Genomic DNA, 25,677 nt, shown 5'->3' on the forward strand with positions numbered 1-25,677 from the left:
CCTGCTCGTGTCATACCTCAATTAGTTCAGTAGTTTTTATGGTAGTAATCTTAATTGCATCGCCCGATCATCTTCGTTTCATGATCATTGACATCATTTGACGAAATCGACCGTGTCGTTTATGTGCTATTGGTATCTATGCAAATAAATAAAATTGGAGTGTCTGTTTGTAATATTAAAATAACCGCTTTTTACTAAATTCATACTTATTTATACAGGGAACATATCGCACCTTTAATAAAACAAAGATGTAACTCAAAATTTGTGGATTTGGAGATTTTACAAGAAAACCCGTCTTCGTCGCGTAAAGAATAGGTAGACTTCGACTCCGGCGTTTTAACTATAAGATACAGAGAGATACGCGACTGTTGCTCTCTTTTCTATGAACTGGAACTGACAAGTCAGTTCTTATAAAGTGGCGTGATTTAGAGATGCACCGGCAGTGAGCGGAGATTAAAGTGCTGCCGTTTTGAGTAACATCAAATAATTCGATATTAGATTAAAAGGGATTTAAAATAAAAAGATGATTTTTGTTATACTTCATTCTCTCAGAAAACGCATTTGATAATGATGTGTAACATTTGGATTTACTTCGGTTTTGTTTTAAAAATTGACAAATTTTACAAAGTTAACGCCTAACACTTCAGTTTTATATTGAAATATATGCCTTAGTTGTTGGAGTAATTGGTTAAGTATCACTTTATTGTAATAAATAAGGCTATTTATAAAAGTCACTTTTGTTTACTTCTTTTTATTATTTAGAATGACGAAAGATAAATAAAAACTTTCAACATTAATTCCCTTTTCGTGTAAAAGTTAAGAATAACTTGTAACTGTTGTGCTTATTTTTATAGGTTTTGAAAACGGAGTCGTCTTAGAGCTCACAATTTTTGTTAAGTTTCAGCGTATCGAGCGTCAAAGTTATAAGATAAACATAATAGTGTATCATTACAACCTATACAGTCCACTGCTGGACATAGGCCTCCATAAGCTTTCGCTAAAAATAGCGTGAACTTATGTGTTTTGCCCATAGTCACCACGCTGGGCAGGCGGGTTGGTGACCGCAGGGCTGGCTTTGTCGCTCCGAAGACGCTGCTGCCCGTCTTCGGCCTGTGTATTTCAAAGCCAGCAGTTGGATGGTTATCCCGCCACCGGTCGGCTTTTTAAGTAATATAATAATAGTGTAATAAGTTATAATTTTTTTTCATCTGATTACTGTAATAAATGTGAAAGTTTATGAGGATGACGTATGGATGGATGATTGTTACTCTTTTATGGCAAAACGACTGAATAGATCATTGTCATTCAACAATGCTGCTATTTTGACGTTAAATAATTATGATTATTATTCATCTTTAAAATATACTACAGTGTTATGAATTATTGTTATTTTAGACTAAAGAAGTTATGCAGGTTGAAGAGGAAAATCAACAAAATACATATATCTCCAGAGCCCAAAAATGTAACTGCAGAGCTGACGAAAATGATGACACCGACTCAATATTTTACTGTCACTTATGAGTTGACGAGAAAAATGACACCTAAATAATACTAGCCATTTACAGTCCTCTAGTTCATCTTCAAGATCATCTTCATCTAGTTCCGATTCATCTAGCTCATCATCGTCAAGCTCTTCTAGCTCATCTTCATCCAGTTTTTCAAGCTCCAATAGTTCAATGCCTACCCAAAACCCTGCCCCACAAAACGTTACAACGAATTGTGAAGAAAAGACGTCTTACACCAATTCACCACAAGATACTGAGCAAAATATGAGCAAATTCAGCTGAGAGAGCGACGAAATTACAATAGTGTGGCCAGTTACAATATTTCTCCAGTATAATACACAGATCTAAGTGACGTCGACCTGAGTGACGACGATGCACTGTAGATTTTAATACGTTGTTTAATAAGCTTGTCAACAGAAGAAATTTTATGTTTGAAAATCAAAGTTCTTCTGACTCTGACTGCAATAATAAACCAAATATTTGTCAGTCAGTTCAGCCTATTGCAATGCACTGCTGGACATAGGCCTCCCCAAGTTCGCGCTAGACATCCCGGTTTTCCGCAATCCTCATCCAGCTTACACCGGCAATCTTAGGTAGATCGTCGGTCCAACGGGCCAGAGGACGTCACAAACTGTGTTTGCCAAGACGCGATCTCTTCTCCAGGACGCGTCTGCTCCAACAGCCACCGGTCCTGCGCCACAGATGACCAGCACACTGCCACTTCAACTTGCTAATTCTGTGGGCTATATCGGTTACTTTCGTTCTCTCGCGGTAGTCTCGTTTCTAATCCTATCTTTGAGGGAAACCCCAAGCATGGCCAGTTCCATTGCACGTTGAGGGACTTTATATTTGTGGACCAGTCCCTTCGTCAGTGTCCATGTCTCGGCTCGGTAATGTTAACACAGGCAGGACGTATTGCTCGAAGATTTTTGTCTTCAAGCATTGCGGAATCTTCGAAGTGAAGACTCGACGAAGCCTGCCAAATGCCGCCCAGCCCCACCGAATTCTCCTATCGGCCTCCTTCTCAAAGTTGTTGCGGCCTAGTTGGATAGTATGGCCTAAGTAAATATAATCCTGAACAACATAGAGAAGGGTACCATCGACCGATACCTGTCTCGGTATGACTTGGTTGTTAGACATAACTTTCGTTTTGTCCAAGTTCATACAGAGAACGACACGTCGGGAGGACTCGTTTAGACCGGCTAGCATTTGGCCTAACTCATCTAACGTGTCCGCAAAGATGACGATATCGTCGGCAAAAAGAAGGTGAGATGTATTCACCGTTGACATTGATGCCTTGTTCAAGGTCTTAAAAATATCCTCTAGCGCAGTGGTAAACAGTTTCGGTGATATTACATCTTGCTGTCTTACCCCACGCCGCAGAGAAATAGGTCTTGTTCTCTGGTCCTGGACATGAACGGTCATCGTCGTTGCGTCGTACATACATCTCAGTACCACGATATATCGCCAGTCGATATGACATCTCTGCAGAGAGTCCAGGACAGCCCAGGTCTCGACACAGTTGAAGGCTTTCTCGCAGTCCACAAATTCCATACACAGCGGCTGATTATATGTCTCTGTCTTTTGAATAATCTGTCGAACAGTATGGATGTGGTCTACGGTGTTGTAGTCATTTCGAAACCCAACCTGCTCTGGTGGTTGGAATTCGTCGAGTCTTATGGCGAGACGATTCAAATGTGCAGAAAATATTGATTCCGACGGTATTTAACTTAGGGTTTCACCAACCAAAAAAAGGTCAGTGTGATATATGTGTATCATATGATAATTCAAACAATGAGCAAAAACAAGATGATAGACAATATAAGAAAGAAGAGACTGCTGATTTTTATACTATTTACTAGCTGACCCCGCAAACGTTGTTTTGCCATATATGATAACTTAGGGGTATGAAAAATAGATGTTGTTCGATTCTCAGACCTACCCGATATGCACACAAAATTTCGTGTGAATCGGTCTAGCCGTTTCGGAGGAGTTTAACTACAAACACCGCGACACGAGAATTTTATATATTAGATTATTTGTGGTTAGTAATTATTTGTGATTTTAGGAGATATTTACTAGAGACTCATCATCATCATTACAGCCTATACGGTCCACTGCTGGACATAGGCCTCCACAAGTTTACGCCAAAAATAGCGTGAACTCATGTGTTTTGCCCATAGTCACCACGCTGGGCAGGCGGCTCGGTGACCGCAGTACTGGCTTTGTCGCACCGAAGACGCTGCTGCCCGTCTTCGGCCTGTGTATTTCAAAGCCAGCAGTTGGGTGGTTATCCCGCCACCGGTCGGCTTTTTAAGTTCCAAGGTGGTAGTGGAACTGTGTTATCCCTTAGTCGCCTCTTACGACACCCACGGGAAGAGAGGGGGTGGCTATATTCTTTGGTACCGTAGCCACACAGTACCCGTAGCCACACAGTACTAGAGACTAATTGTACCTAATTCTTATAATAGTGTATAGTTTTTGTTTTGTTTAAAAAACAATATTTGTAGCCATAAAGAGATATATAAATATCGGATGATTAATAAAAATTTGTTTAATTTAAAAAAAAGGTGATAAATTTCAGTTTTCGTTTTATAAAAAAATGATGCATTAGTACATACAACATCATAATTACAATTAAATAATCATAAAACGAAACATTGTGATTTATTTTTAAAACTTTTTGTTATGTTTTAATACTAAAGAGAATTTTTTTGAAATACTACCTAAAATATTAAGTAATTTTTGGCATAAAGAGATTTAAGTCGGAACTTTTTTTTCATCTCCATTTTACAGCTATTATAGATTTTAACACAGTTGTTTTTCTATTATTCTATTAATCTCTGTACTTTAAACTACTGATATCAATAATAAAAGTCATTAAAAGCATTACAAATAATTGGTAATTTTTAATCAAACACAATGCGGAAAAAGTGCTAAACTTCAAACGCCAATTCCCACAAATTGCGATTTTTGAGTTACATCTTTATTTTATTAAGGGTGCGATATATCAAAATAGCATTTTTTATAATTTTTGTCTGTCTGTCTGTATGCCTGTCTGTTTTCCTCCGGCTAATAGTTGAAACGGCTGGACCGATTTTGACGTTACTTTCACTGTTAGATAGCTGATGTATTGAGGAGTAACTTACGCTACTTTTATTTTAGATTTTTTTTTTTATAATTCTGCGAACTAAACAATAACTTATTTTGTTAAATTCCGCGCGAACGAAGTCTCGGGCATAGCTAGTTCATTAATAAAAATGTATAAATAATTGATTTATTTTATTTTTGTTTATATTGTACTGTTAGGGTCTAGATATCTTATAGACCGATTTTAATCAATAATTCAATTACTCTTAGATTTAAATGTTTCTTCATAGACCCAAAAAAAATTAGTCAAAATTTGCTTTAGTTTTACTAAGGGTAAGCGTTTTTAAGTAATAAAATAGTGGGCGATATAAAAAATAAATCCACAGTATACATCCATTGTAACAGCCTACTATTCAAACGTTGAAGATATCAAACAATATTACAGACATTCTGTTTATAGGTAACGTCAAATAATATCCTAGTTTTTCTAATATCAAGAGCTTAAAGGAGGTTAATATAGTAACAATATATTTATATTATAATAATAAAAAAAAGCATTACAATATAAAACAGTTTAGAAGAATGAATTAAGAAAGATAATTTTAGAGCTATTACAAAAAAATCCGCCATCGTTACATCTAAGTAATTTTAGGACGAATAAATTTGGTAAAGATTTTGTGTTTCAAAATATTTTCCTTTCGAGTTCTATAGTTCCCTATTTCCCGAAAATGGCACTAAGCTTTGAATTCATCTATACTAATACTGTAAAGCCGAAAAGTTGTTTGTTTAAGCGCTCTTATTTCAGGAACTACTTGTTCGAATGAAAAGTTATTTTTGTATTGGATATCCTACGTACGGAGGAAGGCTATAGGCATTTTTTTTGAATGTGCATAAAACCGCAGGGCACTGCTAGTATGAAATATTTATTTAATAATTATTATAGTATAAAGTATATGTCGCCGCGGACGCTAATCGGACTTCAATATTACAATTTACAAGCTTTGACTGAAATTATAAAATTATGTTTGTAATTTATTGGGTTAAGATTGAATGTTTAATGTTTGTAATTAACGAACGACATCTAAGCGAATTGATTGTCTGTTTTGTAACTTCTTGAAGTAAGTACCTGTTTAGTTACTATTTCTTTGTATGTAATACTTTTACTGTTTAAATTGCTGAATGATTAACGTTAAAATATTATTGTAATTTTAGGAGTCAATTTTATGTATTTGTACTTTGATTTATTCGTCTAATAATTTAATTTAATATTTTAACGATCCTAATGCGTGTACTCCTTCCACCAATAGGAACGCAGTATGACAATGTCTTCATATTGGCGGGAAATCGAGTTGTTGTAAGCATTTTCGGATGATCGGATCGGTAAAGGAGGCAGATTCCTTTTGGTATTAGCTAGCAAAAGATAGCCTTTGTATAGTAGCGGAAACTCTGTACATTTTCTGCCTTACATCTTAAAATTTTGAAATAATTCCTAGCTCCTGTTAAAATTTAAGGAATTACGTTTAATTTTCATACTATTTTAGTTAATTATTTTTAAGTGACGGTAGTTTAAAATAAATTATAAATCTACCATTGCAGTCTACTTTTTTAGTAAATTATAATTAAAATTATATCATATTTAAATCTTTATTTTTCATTTTGCTTTCGCTTTTAATTTCGAGTGATGGATAGTGATAGTAGAACCGTAGACCTAGCTGTGGTCGACGGTTTTGCCATTTTTAAAAATATTAATGACCCAGCAAGTCTGATATATATGTAAATATGTGTTTAGGCAAAAGTTTCACGTTTGCAAAGTCTAATCATAAAATCATCCTTTTGCTTCTATTGTCTTTTGTGGTTTCAGAAAGGATTTGCTTCAATTAAATAAGATCTGAAATAATTTGGTTGTTATTCGTTTACCGTTATGTATTGTTTAGCTGTAACTCAATTACAACAATCTACGAAAATGTGAGTCAACTCAGATGAATTAGTACCCTCAAAAAGTACTCATTAAAAGGAATTTTATATTATAAAAGGAATTCGACACACGATACGACACAGTTGATAGACAGATAAAAATAAATATTATATATAGACGTTTGTAAAGTATATCTATAATCTCCGAAACTACTCGATCGATTATGAAATTTACGACGGTTAAAAAAATATGGTTGTACGAAGTTCGCCAGGTCAGCTAGTACTTTTGTCAAATAATGTATGGAAGTTTTCAATAATGCTAACTGATAGAGGAAATCAATAACAGTTAAATCAAACGTGCGCCAGTTAACTTATCATCTGATAAATCATGAAAGGAATCTGTAATGGTAATGTACAATAAGTCTTTCCTTAAAGTAAATATATTTTCAACCGTCTAAGTCTTTCATTTCTATCAGGCACAGCCAGGGTTGCCATACTTAGAAACATTATTAAAGCATATTGTAACATCGCTTGGCAGATGTTTCGTATTAATAAAAAAATTGAAAGCCTTTTTAACCGACTTCCAAAAAAGGAGGAGGTTCTCAATTCGACTGTATTTATTTTTATTTTTGTTTATGTATGTTACATCAGAACTTTTGACCGGGTGGACCGATTTCGACAATTTTTTTTTAATCGAAAGGTGGTGTGTGTCAATTGATCCCATTTAAATTTATTTGAGATCTAACAACTACTTTTCGAGCTATATCTAATAAGGCGTTTTTACTTGACGCTTTTTTCGTCGACCTACGTTGTATTATACCGCATAACTTTCTACTGGATGTACCGATTTTGATAATTCTTTTTTGTTGGAAAAGGGATATCCCTAGTTTGGTACCATGATAAGGAAACCAGGATCTGATGATGGGATCCCAGAGAAATCGAAGGAAACTCTCGAAAATCCGCAATAACCTTTTACTGGGTGTACCGATTTTGATAATTCTTTTTTTGTTGGAAAGAAGATATCCCTAGTTTAATACCATGATAAGGAAACTAGGATCTGATGATGGAATCCCAGAGAAATCGAGGGAAACTCTTGAAAATCCGCAATAACTTTTTACTGGGTGTACCGATTTTAATAATTTTTAATTTAATCGAAAGCTGATATTTGTCATGTGGTCACATATAAATTTTATTGAGATCTGATAACTACTTTTTGAGTAATCTTTGATAATGCGTAGTTACTTGACTATTTTTTCGTCGATCTACGTTGTATTACTCGTCGATGTAATGGAAGTCGGTTTTTTTTCGTTTGCGAGCAAACACAATTATTTCAGTTAGCGGTTACTGTAAGTTAGCATTGATATGTGCTATGCTTGGTTTTTGATAAGTATCCAAATTAAATTGAAACGCTTCTAAACTTCGTTATGTTTGTCTACAAGATTGCTCCTTTTGGTTACGACAACCTTAGTCTAGAGGATTCGCCCAAATAGGCTTCTTCTCAAATTGTTTTTTTGAAATATTACATATCTGTGTTATGGCAACCCTGAGTGCAGCACAATGCGGCATCAACTCACCTGCAATCCATTAAAATGAAATAGAACGAAATCCTTAAATAATAGACTGTAAGCTCCTTATTGGGACATTGAATGAATTTTCAAGGACTATTGCTTCTGCTTTGGAGACTTGCTTTATTGTGTTATTTGAAAGTAAAAGTAATATAAGATTTTATTAGATAAATTCAATTTGGGATGATAGAAATTATAGCAATTGATATGTACATGATAACAGTTCCGACTTAATGGCGTGATTATTCAAGTAAGTATAATAGTAATTGTGTGGTCTTAATACAGTATTATTTTTATTACTAAATTAATTGAATGGATATACATATATAGAGTATGATGATAGGTTGGCAAACAAGCGTAAGAACCACCTGTAGGTAAGCACAGGCTGCAACACCAGAAGCATCGCAAGCGTGTCGTTGACCTACCCCCAAGGACTCACTCACAGGAGCTTTGGTCACCTTATTTACCATAGGAACACAACACTGATTGAAAGCAATATTATTTAGCCGTGACCTTCTTATCGAGATACTTCTCCAGATTTTTTCTCCCTGAGGTACAGTTGTAATTATTTTACACATTGCAGAAATATTAGTTAATCTGAATATTCAATATATTACAACGAGCTTAGAATATTTATTATATGTTTATAAACAGGGAGACAATAGAATTAATCCCACAAAACAGCATCACAAATCATTCTCTATCACAGGTAATCAAAATTAGCTAATTAACATGGCCGATAATTGGAACTCAAGCAAAATATACCTTATCATGTCTTCCTATTAAAATAAAAGCTGGTGACATTCCACTCAAGGTACTCGAAATAATTAAGGAAAATGCGAAGGAGACATCCTTGACAATACTGCAAAAATAGTTAAAAAAATGTATATTTTTTCAATAAATAACAATAACAAAAATAAATGTAATAGATACAATTTTTTTTTCAAATCTAATGACATTGCATTAAATTATCTTCATCTGTTGTATTTATTATAATTTTTCAAAACATTTAGATGAAATAATATTATTTGTCTTCTATTTTTTTTTTAAATATATAGACTAGCGTTTGACTGCGATTTCACCTGAAGGCAAGTGAAGATGCAGCCTAAGGTGGTGCGCGCTTGCCTAGAAGATGCCTATTCACTCTTGATTTAAAGATACCCAAGTTATAGTTCGTTGGAAAAACGGAAGCCGGAAGGGCATTCCAAATTTTTGCGGTGCGTATTAGGAACGAGGAAGCAAATCGTTTAGTGCGAGATCGTGGGATTTCAACCACATAGCGGTGCAGATTCTTGCGATGCCTTGCGGTTCGGTGGTAGAAAGGTGATGGTGGAACCAAATTGTATAGTTCTAGAGCACACTCTCCGAAATATAACCTGTAAAATACCGACAAACAGGCAACCTTGCGTCGATGTTCGAGACTTTGAAGTCTAGAGCGAACCAGTGATTTATCACCGATGAGTCTTCTGGCGCGTCGATCCACAGAATCCAAAGCAGCGAGCTGGTACTTGGCAGAGCCATCCCATAAGTGGCTGCAGTACTCCATACACGATCGAACTTGTGCTTGGTAGAGAGTAAGAAGCTGTTCCGGTGTGAAGTACTGCCTGACTTTATTGAGGATACCAAGTTTCTTACCAGCAATTTTATTAATCAATACTTCAAATCATACTTCTATGCATTATTTTAAACAAAAAAAAACCATGTGTAATATAAACTTAATAAAATATAGTATAATAAAATCTATTTTAAATTTAAGCACTTTTAAACGAAAGACGTCAATAAAGATCCATTATAACAAATTGACGCGGGCTTTTACCAGTAGTACTTAGAATTACTTTAACGTCACTATGAAGATTGTGAAATGACAGGCATTTATGCAAAAAGCAGCCCGATACTGTCGACACTTAAAGATTTAATACAAATGTTCCATCAAGCGGAAAGGAAGCGAACTATTGAACCCTAACTGAGGTACGGGACAGCAGGAAATTTCCTGGGCAAAATATGGAGCAGCCTAACTGGGGTAGTACCTCGACCTTACAGAAGATCACAGCTAAATAATACTATTTTTAAGCAGTGTTGTGTTCCTGTTGGTGAGTACGGTGACTAGAACTCCTGGGGGGGAATTGGGGATAGGGTCGGTAACGCGTCTGCTACTCGTGTTGCACACGTCTAGAACTTACGATAATCAGAGCCGTACGCTTGTTTGCCAATTCAGTTGTATATAAAAAAAGAAACCCAACTGCAACCATATGAACTACCCAGAGACACACATATACACACAACGGTAACAATTACATTGTAAAAGTTACACGCAAATTTTTTTTACTAAAAATTTCTTTGTGTGACTTTATAATTTTATACTTTTAGATTTGGTGTGATGTATAAGTTACAATTGAATCAAAAGTAGGTACTGTGGCATACTATAAATATCCTTTGCTGTGTATAGGAATCTTTATCCTTAAAAGCGAAAATCCCCCAGACAACATAGAATTACAGATAAATTTTAGTCACACACTGTAATTTCGATAAAAGGATAAGAAAAACTGTTCTTGGTATTGTCTTGACACGTTATAAATAATATCACACAATAAATGCACTTTCTTATGTAAATATAATAAAAATATTTTTTTTTAAATCTCGCATACATTTCAAAATTGAAGTTCCGTCCGGATACTTTTTATAATCTTAGTTACTTTTTAGTATTTTCTATGCAGAATTTTGCAACGCTCAACTAAAACTTCTTAAACAAATTTTAAAATAAAGATAAAATTAAGGATACCAAAAAAGACATAAACCCTTATTACTTCAAGAAGTTACAACTCTTTGAACATATTTTAATACATGAATATTCTCAGACGTAAGTCGAAGTTAATTCAACGCGACGAGTCTTGAACCTAAATTTGAGGTTAATTAAAATGTTACTATAATTAAATGTAAATTAAACTTAGCAGGTGCAAAGCTTAACAGCGCTCCCGCGGCTCTTAACTAGAAACGTCTGATCACTTTGAGTAAACTGTGTTCATTTTGCTATTTTTTATTTTGTTCTTGACGTTTTTAACGTTTAAAACAGTGTGTGCTTTCGTCTTAGAGCGAAATTAGAGATGTAATTAGTATACGGAGCTTTTTATGTTATATTGAACTAAAATGTCTATTAAATTCACGTATTATTGGCGAATCGTTTGTTGTATCAGTTATTTTGGATTTAACCGATTGCTACTCATTTGAAGATTTGATGAGTAAAGTCGATATTTTTCTATTCTATTTCTATTCCATTTCTATTCTATTTCTATTCTATTTCTATTCTATTTCTATTCTATTTCTATTCTATTTCTATTCCATTTCTATTCTATTTCTATTCTATTTCTATTCTATTTCTATTCCATTTCTATTCTATTTCTATTCTATTTCTATTTCTATTCTATTTCTATTCCATTTTTATTCTATTTCTATTCTATTTCTATTCTATTTCTATTCCATTTCTATTCCATTTCTATTCCATTTCTATTCCATTTCTATTCTATTTCTATTCCATTTCCATTCCATTTCTATTCCATTTCTATTCCATTTCTATTCCATTTCTATTCCATTTCTATTCCATTTCTATTCTATTTCTATTCTATTTCTATTCTATTTCTATTCTATTTCTATTCCATTTCTATTCTATTTCTATTCTATTTCTATTCTATTTCTATTCTATTTCTATTCTATTTCTATTCTATTTCTATTCTATTTCTATTCTATTTCTATTCCATTTCTATTCCATTTCTATTCCATTTCTATTCCATTTCTATTCTATTTCTATTCTATTTCTATTCTATTTCTATTCCATTTCTATTCCATTTCTATTCTATTTCTATTCCATTTCCATTCCATTTCTATTCCATTTCTATTCCATTTCTATTCCATTTCTATTCCATTTCTATTCTATTTCTATTCCATTTCTATTCCATTTCTATTCTATTTCTATTCTATTTCTATTCTATTTCTATTCCATTTCTATTCTATTTCTATTCTATTTCTATTCCATTTCTATTCTACTTCTATTCTATTTCTATTCTATTTCTATTCTATTTCTATTCTATTTCTATTCTATTTCTATTCTATTTCTATTCTATTTCTGTTCTGTTTCTATTCTTTTTCTATTATATTTTTATTCTATTTCTGTTCTATTCTAGCGTACAGGATGCCTCAATCGACGGGGAAGCTGCAACGACTGCTCTCGTCTCTGCGGTTTGCCTTCAGATAAAAAGAGCCATCAGCTGTTGTCGAAGCTGGCGCATAAGCGCTGCCATAAAAGAGAGGAAGCCTCGTGCGAAAAGGAGAGAATTTAGTGAAGTGAAGAAGTGAAGAATTTAGTGTTCATAATATTTATGGCACAAAATATTCTTTCTACGGCGGCGCTTCAAGTAAGCACAAAAGTTTCTCCAGCAATTCACACAAAGGTTTAACATTTGTGAATACTTAAAATGTTTTAAAATATCCGAAAAATATGTTTTGGAGAATTTTTGCATGGTTAATTTTGTACAAATTTTGTACATAATTTCCCGTATATAAAATATGAATACCAATCATATAAGACTGGTCGGGGGATTCCCTTCTAATCGCTATAAGAGTAGATCCTGCCATCTGGTATCATTGTGTATTATTATTTAGTGGTCATCAAAACATGTCACACAGTGATAACGCTGAACGATAATTGAAAAACAGTAAAAATTAGGAATGAAACAGAAAACAGGGTCGTCAATGTAAAAACAGCAAATCTACTGTCAAAACAGTAGGGTTGGTAGCACTGCTAGCGATCGTAATTCGACCGTAATTAAAAATTTAAATTACCAAAAACCAAAAACTAATGAAAATAAAGAACATTTTAAAATTCTTTTCAATTTGACTACAGACTGACAATCAACAAAATAGAATAATATGCGTGTGTGTGTTAAATACATGATAGTGTGTGTAATTAAATGTTAAGTAAACAAAAAAAAAAAACGTTAAAAAAATATTAGCATCCCGCACTCCTCTATATAAACTATAAGTGTATGAAATGTCATACTCCTCGGTCTTTGCAATTTTCATAAAAAATGGGTACAAAGTTTTTTCTTTACGTATTAATATGATTAATGATTGCTTGTAATGTAAATTTTCTTCTTTATTTAAATGTGCAATGAAGTATATTATTATTATTTAATTTTATAGATTTTTGATAATTTTTGGTAATTTCATTAAAATTTGAAGTAGATGTTAATTTAGCCGTACAATAGTTAGTACAGTACTATCACAGAGGCAATATTATTGAAATCATAATTATTTTGACAATTTTAATTCAAACGCAAAATTATAAATCTATAATATTAGCTTTGAATTTCAAGATTTTGCGTGTTCCGTTTTCTTCCGTTAAAATATTGCCTGTTTCTCATTGATCATAATCTTGTCGTAAAACTATTCTTAAAATCAGTACACTAGTGTTTGATTTAAAAATAAGCTATTGTTTTATCTATCCTCCATGGCTATAGATAAAATAAAACACAATCGCTTTAAAGCTAGTTTATTGATAAGACTGGAAAGGCACCGGATCACTTCCCAAACCAATTCTGTTTTATAATTGATCGCAGCGGTCGATTCGCCATTTGTATTGGACCTACACATTTGTGTCTCTGCTAAAAGGGTACATTCCTATTTGATCTGATATCATGTTCTACGTAAAATAATGTGTCTGAAACAATATTGTTTATGTTGTGGTTAAAAAATATATTGTTTTTTCAGACTAAATATACAAATGGATTTTTTTTTTATTACTTACTGATACACGTTTATACATTTTTAAATGTCTATTGTTGCTGTTTATGTGCTAGGAAACCTATTCGTTGATTTAAATATGATTTTTGATATCTCATAATTATGTGTGTCTTAGATGAGCATGTAGCTTCAAATATTTTAAATGACATAATTATATAGATGAATATATGTATTGTAGTAAGTAAATAATTCAAGTAAAAATAGAAAGAATCTTCACACTGAATTCAAAAGAATAGTCAATCCATTGAAGTCATCCAATACTTTAGTTCCGAAGAGAAACTGAAACTATAACAAACTGTCGTCGAACTATACTTAATCTATTCGTTACTGCAGTTCTTCGACGTTTGTCTTATCGACTGAAGTTCACCTAAATTTTTAGAACTTTTTAGTCTCGGGGGAACTAATAAACTGTCACGTGTTTTCCATTTGATATTTTAGTACGAGTATACTAGTATTTAATATGAGTAATATGCATAGTAGATAATGCATAAAAAGTTTAACATTTTGGGTTAAACATCCAGTGTTGGTTAGGAATCCAGTAAGCACCTTAGCAGCGCTGTATATTGAACACTCTCCATTTTCCATTCCTTTACTTAATAATTTTTATGAATTGTAAATATGCTTCATCTATAAGTAGGGTACATAATAATCTCAAATTAATACTAATTCAATGTCTTATACCAAGACTAGAATAAAAACTCAAAAGGTACAAAGTGAAAGATATCCACGGTACTGCGTCTGGAGGCGACCGCAGACCGCTCTGAAATTAATTGTAACCCCAATTCTCCCGCTAAGATATTGTACTGAATGAGTTTTTAACGAGAACGACTGTTTGAGTTATACCGTTGGTTTTATTATTCTTAACGTATAATCCCGTTCAATTGAATGGAATAACAGTTCTATTTGAATGAAGTTAAATCAGACATTGGTTTTTTGATCTATTAATAGTTCTATTCGTACATGTGTTTAGTGTCGATTGTCTAGTTGATTAAAGTAAGTAGTTCCAAGTAAACGCACATGACTTTACATCTTAACTGGGAGGTACATTGAGTTCTATAGTATTGTCTCAAAGTACTTTTGTCTTCAAGTCGTGTCAAGAAACAGTACATACTCTAGTTGAATTCAGGCTTGCTGGATGTATTTATTTATTAATCTATGATTGAGTTGAGAAAGCGAGGCGAGTTAGTCATAATAGAAGGAAAGGATTGTCCAATGGTGTGAAATTTACAGGATGTACGAGTAAATACAGGATATTGAGTTTACACTTTAAAGTTCAACTACAACTTATAAATTTATTGTAACTTGTAAACCTATGCTGACGCTAGACCTTGCCTTGCTTGTCTTTGCCTTGAGGTTGCCTGAAAAAGACTGCTTTTTAGCTATAAGGTCGCCCTTTGTACCTAATGAATATATTATTAAAATCTTTCTTTCTTTGCGGGCGCCAGAGGGTTATGTCAGACTCCTACTGATTAAAAAACCACTACGTGTAAGCAGTCGTCCGCCTGGGTGGGGCGAGATTGGGTCGCGCTAGCATTCGCCACCTCGCCCCGGCACGTAGGTAGACACCTAGTCTAGATATTGATCCTGTGGTCCAATGATGGTGATCCTGTCCTTTCGCACTTTGAATGGCACATAAAGCTGTAGAACTTAATTGTTATCGCAAGAACTAATATCGTTTCTCTAGTTACAATGTTGTAGTCTCCACGACAATCATTAAATCAAAGATAGACTGAAGACTTCAGATTATAATTCGTAACTCCAATAAAATAAATTTTGGTTACATCGAAGTTGTGACAAAACTATTTGTGTAATTATTATTGGAACAAGTAGAAGTTCCAAGCATTCATTCATGTCGTTTATTTTTGCACGCACCATAATACACATCGTATTTTTTTTTTATATAAATAGATCGACAAACAAGCGTACGGCTCATCCGTGGTATGCAATTATCGTAGCTTATGGACGCCTGCAGCACCAGACGCATTGCAAGCGCGTTACTGACCCAATCCCCATCCCCCCCAGGAGCTCTGGTCACCTTACTCACCAACAGGAACACAATACTGCTTGAAAACAGTATTATTTTGCTGTGATCTTCTGTAAGGTCGAGGTACTACCCCAGTCGGGCTGCTCCATATTTTGAGCAGGAAATTCCTGTTGCACGCTATTTCAGTTTTTATTACAAATTACGAAATTTTTTAAGTTATAACTTGGAATCGAATCCGAAATAAAAATATCGATTCGATTTGATTCAGGCTGTAACAACCTACTGCTGAGCATAGGTCTCTTTCTTCATGTACCGCTCTGGTGTAATGGTGCGTGTGCCATGTACGCGTCTAAACAATGACGGTTTGCGAGTTCGATTCTCACTCGGCATAGATATATGTGTTTGTGCACATATATATCTTTCCGTTTTGGATATTTGTCCTTGTGGGTCTCCCCACCGTACCTCGAAAATCATTTTTAGCTGTCGGTCCTAGTTCTTATCATATACAACGGATAGCTATCGTTACTCATAGTAGGGAATATATCCGCCAATCCGCGGTGTAGTAGCATGGTGGATTAAGGTCCAATTCTTCTCTTGCATGGACAGTTGTCCATATACTCCACTATACTTCAACTATAAATATGCAGAAAATGAAAGATAACATAATTAAGGAGCGGTCTCCTATTAGAGAGTGTGCTAAAAAATGAATAACTCACTATAAGTACTAAATTCAATTTAAATCAATTACAAAGGCTTTGTGGCTGGCATATTCAAATATAATAAAATAACTCGGTCCTGTAGTTTGAGTTCCTAACAAAATCACCTTTGTCCGTACTTTCCAGACAGTGTCGTTTGAACCACTAGCTTTTTAGTTGGTTCAAGTTACGGCATTTGTAATTATAAGTTATTTAACAACAGTGAACACTTTATAGTAAATTTAATAGTTAAGTAATTAGGCTCAAAGGAGTTTTATATATATATTGTTTTATATATACATTAGCAACGTAGCGGAGTTAAGACGAAAATTGAGACAGGCAGAAGAAACAATTAAAAACAAAAGAATAGCATTCGTAAGAGTTAATTAGTCTGTTAACCAACCAAAAGATTGTAAGAAAACTAAGATCGAAGATTTATTAAACACTAGCTGACCCGGCGAACTTCGTATCGCCTAACACAAACTTTATCGTATGGTATTAAAGTTCAAATTGACTTTTAAGTATTATCACAAATCTTTTGTATGGGAGTATAGAAAAGTGTTGTTTTTAGACTTTTTTAGGAAATTTAAATTTTTTTTTTTAGAATTTTTCTCTCCGTAAGAACCATCCTCGTACTTCAAGAAATATTTTAAAAAAAGAATTAGCGAAATCGGTCCAACCGTTCTCGAGTTTTGCGCTTAGCAACACATTCAGCGACTCATTTTTAAACGGTTTTATTTAGCTCACCCCGTTTGTTTTTTTATTTTTTTATTTTTTATTTATTATTTATTCTTGGGTCAAATTTAGTAATTCAAATTTCACCCTCTTCCTGTCAACCGATTAATCTGAAATTTTGTATACACTTTGGATTTTGGTGACAATACAATTATGTTTATTCATTATCATTATAAATTCAAGATGGCCGCCGCTACAAAATGGCGGATAACGTAGGTTTTATCAATCCCATCAATATGGGTATCAAATGAAAGGGCTCAACAAGCAGAATATAATATACTATAAAAAATTGAAATCCAAGATGGCGGCCGCTACAAAATGGCGGATAACGTAGGTTTTATCAATCCCATCAATATGGGTATCAAATGAAAGGGCTCAACAAGCAGAATACAATATACTATAAAAAATTGAAATACAAGATGGCGGCCGCTACAAAATGGCGGATAACGTAGGTTTTATCGATCCCATCAATATGGGTATCAAATGAAAGTGCTCAACCAGTATAATCAATGCACTATATAAAATTAAAATCCAAGATGGCGGCCTCTACAAAATGGCGGATAACTTAGGTTTTATCAATCCCATCAACATGGGTATCAAATGAAAGGTCTCAACAAGTAGAATACAATTTACTATGCAAAATTGAAATCTAAGCTGGCCGCCGCTACCAAATGTCTGATAACAATTTTTTATCAATCCCACCAATATGGGTATCAAATAAAAGGGCTTGACAAGAAGAATACAGTGCACTATACAACCTCAATATTTAAGATGGGCCTTGCAATAATGAAGCACTAAATGAATTAAACAGAATGCGAAATAAAAACTAAAAACTAGAAAATAAAAATAGGTAAAAAAACTTTTTAAGTTAAACGGTTTTATGTTAAACATACATTGCAATGTTTAAGATAAATGTACTGAAAACCAAAAAATAATAAAATAGATACAGTCGTGGGAATTATAAACATATGCATAGACTAGACTAAAATAAAACCGTGGGGCACGTCAATTGTCTACAAATTATCGACTTAATGTGCGATAGAAGAATCGTTTAATTCGTCGTTAAAATAGGCAGTTGGCCCGCAGACGGTGAGGAAATTACTTACTATTTTCTTGCTCATGGAAATTCCAATAGTTATACACTCCATGTAAATAAAAGAGATGTTTCAACTAGTTTATCGTTGGACATTCACACTGCTGGCTGGCGAGGAATCGTTTCACTGCTCGTAGTTTGTCTTTAATCGACAAAACATATGATAAAAGTACTACTCGCTCACCACTATGAAACCCTAAAACTCGCTTATAATCGAGCTTGCTAGCTTGTTTCCACATTCTAGCCCTACTTATCACACGTCCATCTTTGTCGGTTGAACAACTGCCGAATTATAGTGTAACATTACAAAACAAACATTTTAATCAACGATTGTAGACAATTGACGTGCCCCACGGTTTTATTTTAGTCTAGTCTATGCATATGTTTATAATTCCCACGACTGTATCTATTTTATTATTTTTTGGTTTTCAGTACATTTATCTTAAACATTGCAATGTATGTTTAACATAAAACCGTTTAACTTAAAAAGTTTTTTTACCTATTTTTATTTATATTATAGATTGATATTTTATCAATATCAGCATTTAATATTTTACTTTACCGTTAAAATTTTTCTACCGAAAATATTAAACTAAATTATTTTATGCTAGTAGAAAGCAGATTTGTATTTTTTATAATTCATCAGTTTTAAGCGAACAAGCCCACGATACATGTATTTGTAAAGTGGACTATATACCGCTCATATCTATTTATACTGAGTACATCTAGCAAAGCCAGCCCTGCGGTCACCAACCCGCCTTGAACTTGTTTGGAGGCCTTTGTCCAACAGTTGACTGTGATAGGCTGAAATGATATCTAATGATGATAATGACATGTAACCAAAACAAATCAGAATAGTTTTCTTTATAACAAATAAAACATAACTATTCAGTGTTTTTTTACGACTTTTATAATGATAATAATAATAATATTCTTTATTGCACACCATTAAAAGATAGAAACTAAAGTAGTATAATTAAAGATGAACAAAGGCGGTCTTATCGCTAAAAGAGCAATTTCTTCCAGACAACCTTTGGGTGTAGGACAGGACATACAAAAGCGGATAGGAAGTGTACAAATAGTTGTTATAGAAATAACTTTTACACTTCTGACAATTATTTAACTAAATTCTTAGTATTTTTTTCGTATGAATTTAAAAGTGATTATATTTAGCTGTTTTCAGCACAATGGACACAGTTGTTAGATCTAATAAATATATACAGTTACTATGTCCAGAGTGGTTTTACATTCCCTAAACCCTAACCGCTCCGTGGGGAGACTTTAGACCCCACAACACGGTAAAGTTCATCAGTCTCTGACGGTAACATCGTTACAGAGCTCAATCAGCGCCCATTGACGGCACAACGTAAGCACAACTCGATTATTTCACATTATTCTCGCCTTACTCATGCTGGGGTGCTTTAGACTGTGCTTATTAAATGTTCTTAAAATTGAACATGTGCTGTGTCAAGGGGTTATAGTTATACCTGCATTTTGGTGCAATATGTATTAAAATCATCTCCATCGTAAAATCGTTTTCTTAATACTACGAGTAAGTGAAGAAGCTGTCATCGCTACGAAATCTAATTTATTTGTTTATGACATAATTAGTAAAACTGAAATAATTAAAAATCAAGGTACTCTTCTTACTTTATTCAGTTTATCTATTTACGTTTGTTATAGTTGATAAACAGTGAACTTTCGAGGAATGCCCAAAATTTGTCACTAACTAAAAGGATAAATTTGGATAGAAAGGATTTGTCCTTGTGAAGAGAGATGGGTGATTGTTTATCATACAATATTAAGTTGTAGTAGCTTATTCAAAGTAAATTTTTAGTATGTCTAGAAGATATACATCCTTCTTTCGATTTTTATTCATTGTCATTCATTAAATATTCAAGATGAAAAAGTTTTACGATATGACGAACATTAAAATTAACAAAATTTGCAACAGAAATATTGGTTGGAATATATCAGGTTGTCAAACAGAGCAATAACATACATGGACCAACTAAACTTGATACGCACTAGAACATTTCCAATCGTCGGAAAGCAAATCATTCGAAGTTTGAGATTGGGGACGAAGGACCACTATTAAATGGTTCGTTCAGACTACAAACATTAAACTGGTCAATACATAGAGCCCTGAATAATTTAGATGCCACTAAATAGAGGGAACTCGGTTAATATTCAGTATGAGGACAATATTTTGCTACACGATAAAGAAAGGGTTGGGACAAAGAGAATCCTTGATTGGAACTTCTTGCTTGTATTGTGCATGTTGCAGACAAGTGATTAAAATAGGCTTTCAATATGGCTAGACATTTTATTGTAGAAAGTCCGCATATATTAATATCAAGTAACTTTATGCATTGATCTAAATCTCATTTAGCTACCGTAAGTGAAGTTTGGCTGGCTAATTAAATGGTAAATACGAACGATTTTTAACCGACTTCAAAAAAGAAGGAAGGTTACTCAATTCGACCGTATATATTTTTATTATTTTTTTTATGTATGTTCGGGGATAACTTCGTCGTTTATGAACCGATTTTGATAATTCTTTTGTTTGTTGGAAAGGAGATATCCCTGGTGTGGTACCATGATAAGGAAACCAGGATCTGATGATGGGGCGCTAGAAACATTGAGGAAAACTCGAAAATCCCCATAACTTCTTACTGGGTGTACCGATTTTGATCATTTTTAATTTAATCGAAAGCCGATGTTTATCATGTGGTCACATTTAATTTTCATCGAGATCTGATTTCAACTTTTGGAGTAATCTTTGATAATGCGTATTTACTTGACTAATTTTTCGTTTACCTACGTCGTATTATTTGTCGATATAATTGAAGTCAGTTTTTTTCGTTTGCCTGGAAACACAATTATTCAGCCTACGAAATTCATCTGATATTTTTGAGAACAGTATTGTGGGTAATATACAAATATTTTATGGAATATGACTTTCAAACAAGAGATGTACTAAGTAAGATTAGTATTAAGTACTAAAAGTTTCAGGTGTACTTATACATATGTAAGCATTTTTGACCAAAGATAAATCTAAACAAATGTAGTTTATTTTGGGTACATTATTACAGCCTATACAGTCCACTGCTGGACATAGGCCTCCACAAGTTGACGCCAAAAATAACGTGAACTTATGTGTTTTGCCCATAGTCACCACGCTGGGCAGGCGGGTTGGTGACCGCAGTACTGGCTTTGTCGCACCGAAGACGCTGCTGCCCGTCTTCGGCCTGTGTATTTCAAAGCCAGCAGTTGGATGGTTATCCCGCCATCGGTCGGCTTCTTAAGTTCCAAGGTGGTTGTGGAACCTTGTTATCCCTTAGTCGCCTCTTACGACACCCACGGGAAGAGAGGGGGTGGCTAAATTCTTTAGTGCCGTAGCCACACAGCACAGGGTTTTGGGTACAGTAACATATTTATTATTTACGGTGACATTGAAGTAAAACCTGATGCTAGAAGTGCTAACTGTTATACAATCAAAAAGCTAAGCGTAGGGTTGAGCAGCGTTATTAAATAAAAGGGCTAGCTATCCTGTTGAACGACTGTCCCACCAATCAGCTGCAACGCTCGTGCGTTGATTTTAACATTAATTTAGGTATGACGGTATAGAGTTTGACCACTTTATCAGAAATTTTTTTTTGACTTGTCTTTTATTTCCTGTTTGCTAAATAGGGGGTCATTCAAGTATTACGTAATCAGAATTTCAGTAATTTTAACCCTCTCCTCCTCCTTGTCAGCAAAAGTCAGCAAAACCCTACCCTCCCCCCATTCTCCTATGTTTACGTAAACATTGTTATATATATTTTTAATCTATTCAGAAATAATACTATTGCTGAAGTAGCCACCCGGCCCCCATGTCATCAAAAATCAGCAAATCAAAGACCCCTCTCCCCCCTCGGTGTTATAGTTATCTAGTTTTAATTGAAATGAATTTATCCTGACATTAGAAAAGAGGTTTTGTGATAAGTTTTTTTTTGTGAGTACTTAGCTAAAAAACATAGTTTTGGTTAAATCAAATATCAAGGTATCATTTAAAGGAGCATGACAATAACGATAACTATCGACACATAATAGGTGACTGCAAAGAAAAATTTGTAACATTTTTTAAATATTTTTTTTAGATTATAGTCAGTTTCGGGGTAGATAATTTGCAGTATTAGAGTAGGACCACTACCTATTGGTATAGCGAGAGGCATCATGTCCAGGTATGATTTTCGAATGAGGGGAGGGGTGGATTCGCTAAAACGGTATTGTGTCCCGGGTGCGAGTTAAGCTCGCTACGTCATTGTCACTAACAATTGGGCCGATAGTCCAATCGTATATCGTATTATAGTCGATGGACTTATAAGTAATTTTTGATACCTAAAAAGAAAAGATATAATTATTAGTTATGACTCTTCTCTCAAATTGTCGTTTCAATTTCGTTTGATCTTTAAACACGTATGAAGGGCTGTTTCTAAGACCCAATCAATACAGAACGTATAATATTTCGAAGGGTTAGATCCCTACGCGTGTTGTAACTCGTTTATAGGTTCCCTCATCAAGACTAATGAAAACATTGCATGTTTCGAATACGTAAAATATTTATTTTCAAATGGGAATATTGATTTTGCTTAGAATTATCATTAATCAAAATACATATTCACATATCTGATACGCGTTTGTTAGGTACAAATATAAAACATTACTTTATGTGTAGGTACAATATTACGAAACAATTTATTTTATTTAAGCGCCTCGTAAAAAATCATAGCAATATCATTAATCATAATAATCGTTTTCATTGCTAACAGGCGTTATCTTTCGAGAAATGAAAGTGGATTATTTTTAACTAACTTAAAAAGAAGAAGAAGATTTTTAATTTAACTGTATTTTTTATGTGTGTTATCTCATAACTTTGTACTGGGTGTGACGATATTGATGATTTTTTTTTTTACCGAAGCTGGTACCTGCTTATCATTCTGATCCAAATCTAACGAGCCTATAAGCGATAAGGCTGCCTTTGCGTACACTATTTATTTTTGTGTCTAATGGTTCTAAAATATATTTTCTTTTTTGTAGATAATGTTTAGTAAATAAATAAATAAAATACTTCTTGAGTTATCTTTAATAGTACCTCCATATTTATTTAACTGTTTTTTCGAATAGTGAATACGTTATATTAATTAAATTTCGATATGATTTCGAAAAATTGTCAATAAAAATCGAAGTTGGTTTTTTTTCGTTTCCGAGCTTACACATTTATGTAAACCTACAATAGGAATTAAGTATTCTGATTGAAGATTAAAAGTAATTAGAGTTGTACGTCAACACGTTTACAAGCAAAGTTTTGATAACGCTCACTCCCACGTTACAGGGATAGAGTAATGGGGTGTCATGGGGTGTAATTTACAAAATTTTCCCTTTCATTGTAAGATGATTTTAGTTGGAGTGTGGAGTAAGGGACCGATCGTCGTGACTTGCCGAAGGGGAAGCGCTGGATGTATTTAGTAATTGATGTGACACTTAATTTTTTAAAGGCTAGCGTTTGTAAGCATGCGCATTCTAATGTTAGATCACCATCAAAACAGCTAAAGTACAAAACGTTTGTATTCATAGCATTAGTTTTCTTAAATTGAAAAGTAATCGCTCAAGAAACTGTAGATTTATAAAAACGCACTTCAGCCCGTAATATCCCACTACTAGGCATAGGCCTCTTTCCCCATGTAGGAGAAGGATTAGAGCTTAATCCACCACGCTAATCCAATGCGGGTTGGCGGATACATTCCCTACTATGAGTAACGATCGCTATCAGGTGAACATGATAACAACCGGGACCGACGGCTTAACGTGCTCTCCGAGGCGCGGTCCCACAAGGATTGCACAAACACCCAGACCACGGCAAACACCTGTATTGCCAATACAAATGTTCGTCATGTGCGGGGATCGAACCCGCAACCGCCAGAGCAACAGGTACAATCCATGGCTGCAACCGTTGCGCCAACGCGGTGTCTGAATATAAAAAACAATACCAATAAAAAAACATCTTTTAACTTTATTACATACTATATTGTGTTATGAAAAAAAACTTCTTTTTGAGTAACAGAATAAAATAAAATAATCTTTCGTCATCTTATCTTCTTTCTAAAATAGGTTAAAAGAGCTTTAAAACAAAGAACATTCAGAATGAAAATTACCGAAACGTACAATAAACTGTTATGGTGTATGTAAATTACTATTCTGTGTAGAGAATTTAGGAAAAGATTTCCGAGAACAAGTGTTCAACAAAAGTAACTTTGGTGGCAAAAGTTACCTAAGCCTTAGGTATTCGAGTTTGGAAAGACTAGAATTATCCGAAAGTTCGTATAAGCAATAACAACATGTTTATGAAAGGATTAGACTTTAACAGGGCTGACTACGTTCGGCTTAGTCCTATACACATTGTATAAATTTTAATTAAATTTCCGAAGGCTGAATTGTATATATAATAATTTTATTATTTACGAAATTAAATCTAAAGATATAATGAAATGTTGCAGCTCATTGCTTTAGAATTGATTTAATTGGACTGTTTTTTTAATGTTTACGCGAATTTCACCCATTACAATGAAATAACTTTTTCGTATTTTATCACGGCTTATTAGGTTTCAAAGAGAATGTCTTATATCAAGAGGAGATAAGGCGGTAAGTATTATGTTTAAAGTAATATTTTTTTTGGTAATATATGGTAATAATTAATTGAATAATGTAAAAATTAAAAATATCGTAAGGAAAACGACACATTTAACTGTTATCTGAAAGAAGCAATAAATATTTTATATAGTTAATTACTTTTAAAGGTGTCATAGATTATTTTTATAAAAGAATACCTTATCCGAAATTTCTGAACTCCCAAGCGTCGAGTTAGGGAGTAAGCTTAATAATACTCAAGGATAAACTGATTTATTGTCGTAAAAGCGGATAACATTCGCACCTTTGAGAAAAGATTTCATAACAATATTGAATTATCGGCGTCTTGAAAAGAACTCGTATTTTTGCATATCTAAAGTTGATTATTTCGACTCTTCGCTATCTTATAAAATATACGCTCGCGGGTCTGATTCTCTCATAGAGTGTGGGTGTATCTAATATTTACTATGGCTACACTCATTAAGCATGTGTATGTATACGTATGTAACTTGGTTTTGATTAATATAGGCATATCTATGTATTAATACGTGAAGCAAAAACTTTGTACCTCTTTTTACGAAACTTGCGCTGACGGAGGAGTTTGAAATTTCGCATACTTATAGCTTATGTAGAG

At 33.8% G+C, this 25,677-nt stretch overlaps 1 long non-coding RNA gene across 1 annotated transcript; it reads right to left on the minus strand.

Annotated features, from left to right (window-relative positions):
- Positions 1–1,196: 1,196 nt before the first annotated feature.
- On the minus strand, positions 1,197–25,677 carry LOC123662320. Its single transcript, XR_006744480.1, has 3 exons — positions 25,605–25,677; positions 8,457–8,459; positions 1,197–1,208 (listed from the first exon to the last, which is right to left on the minus strand). It is a non-coding gene; the product is annotated as an uncharacterized LOC123662320 (long non-coding RNA).

Source organism: Melitaea cinxia, chromosome 18 (assembly GCF_905220565.1).
Source record: "Melitaea cinxia chromosome 18, ilMelCinx1.1, whole genome shotgun sequence".
NCBI lineage: Eukaryota > Metazoa > Arthropoda > Insecta > Lepidoptera > Nymphalidae > Melitaea > Melitaea cinxia.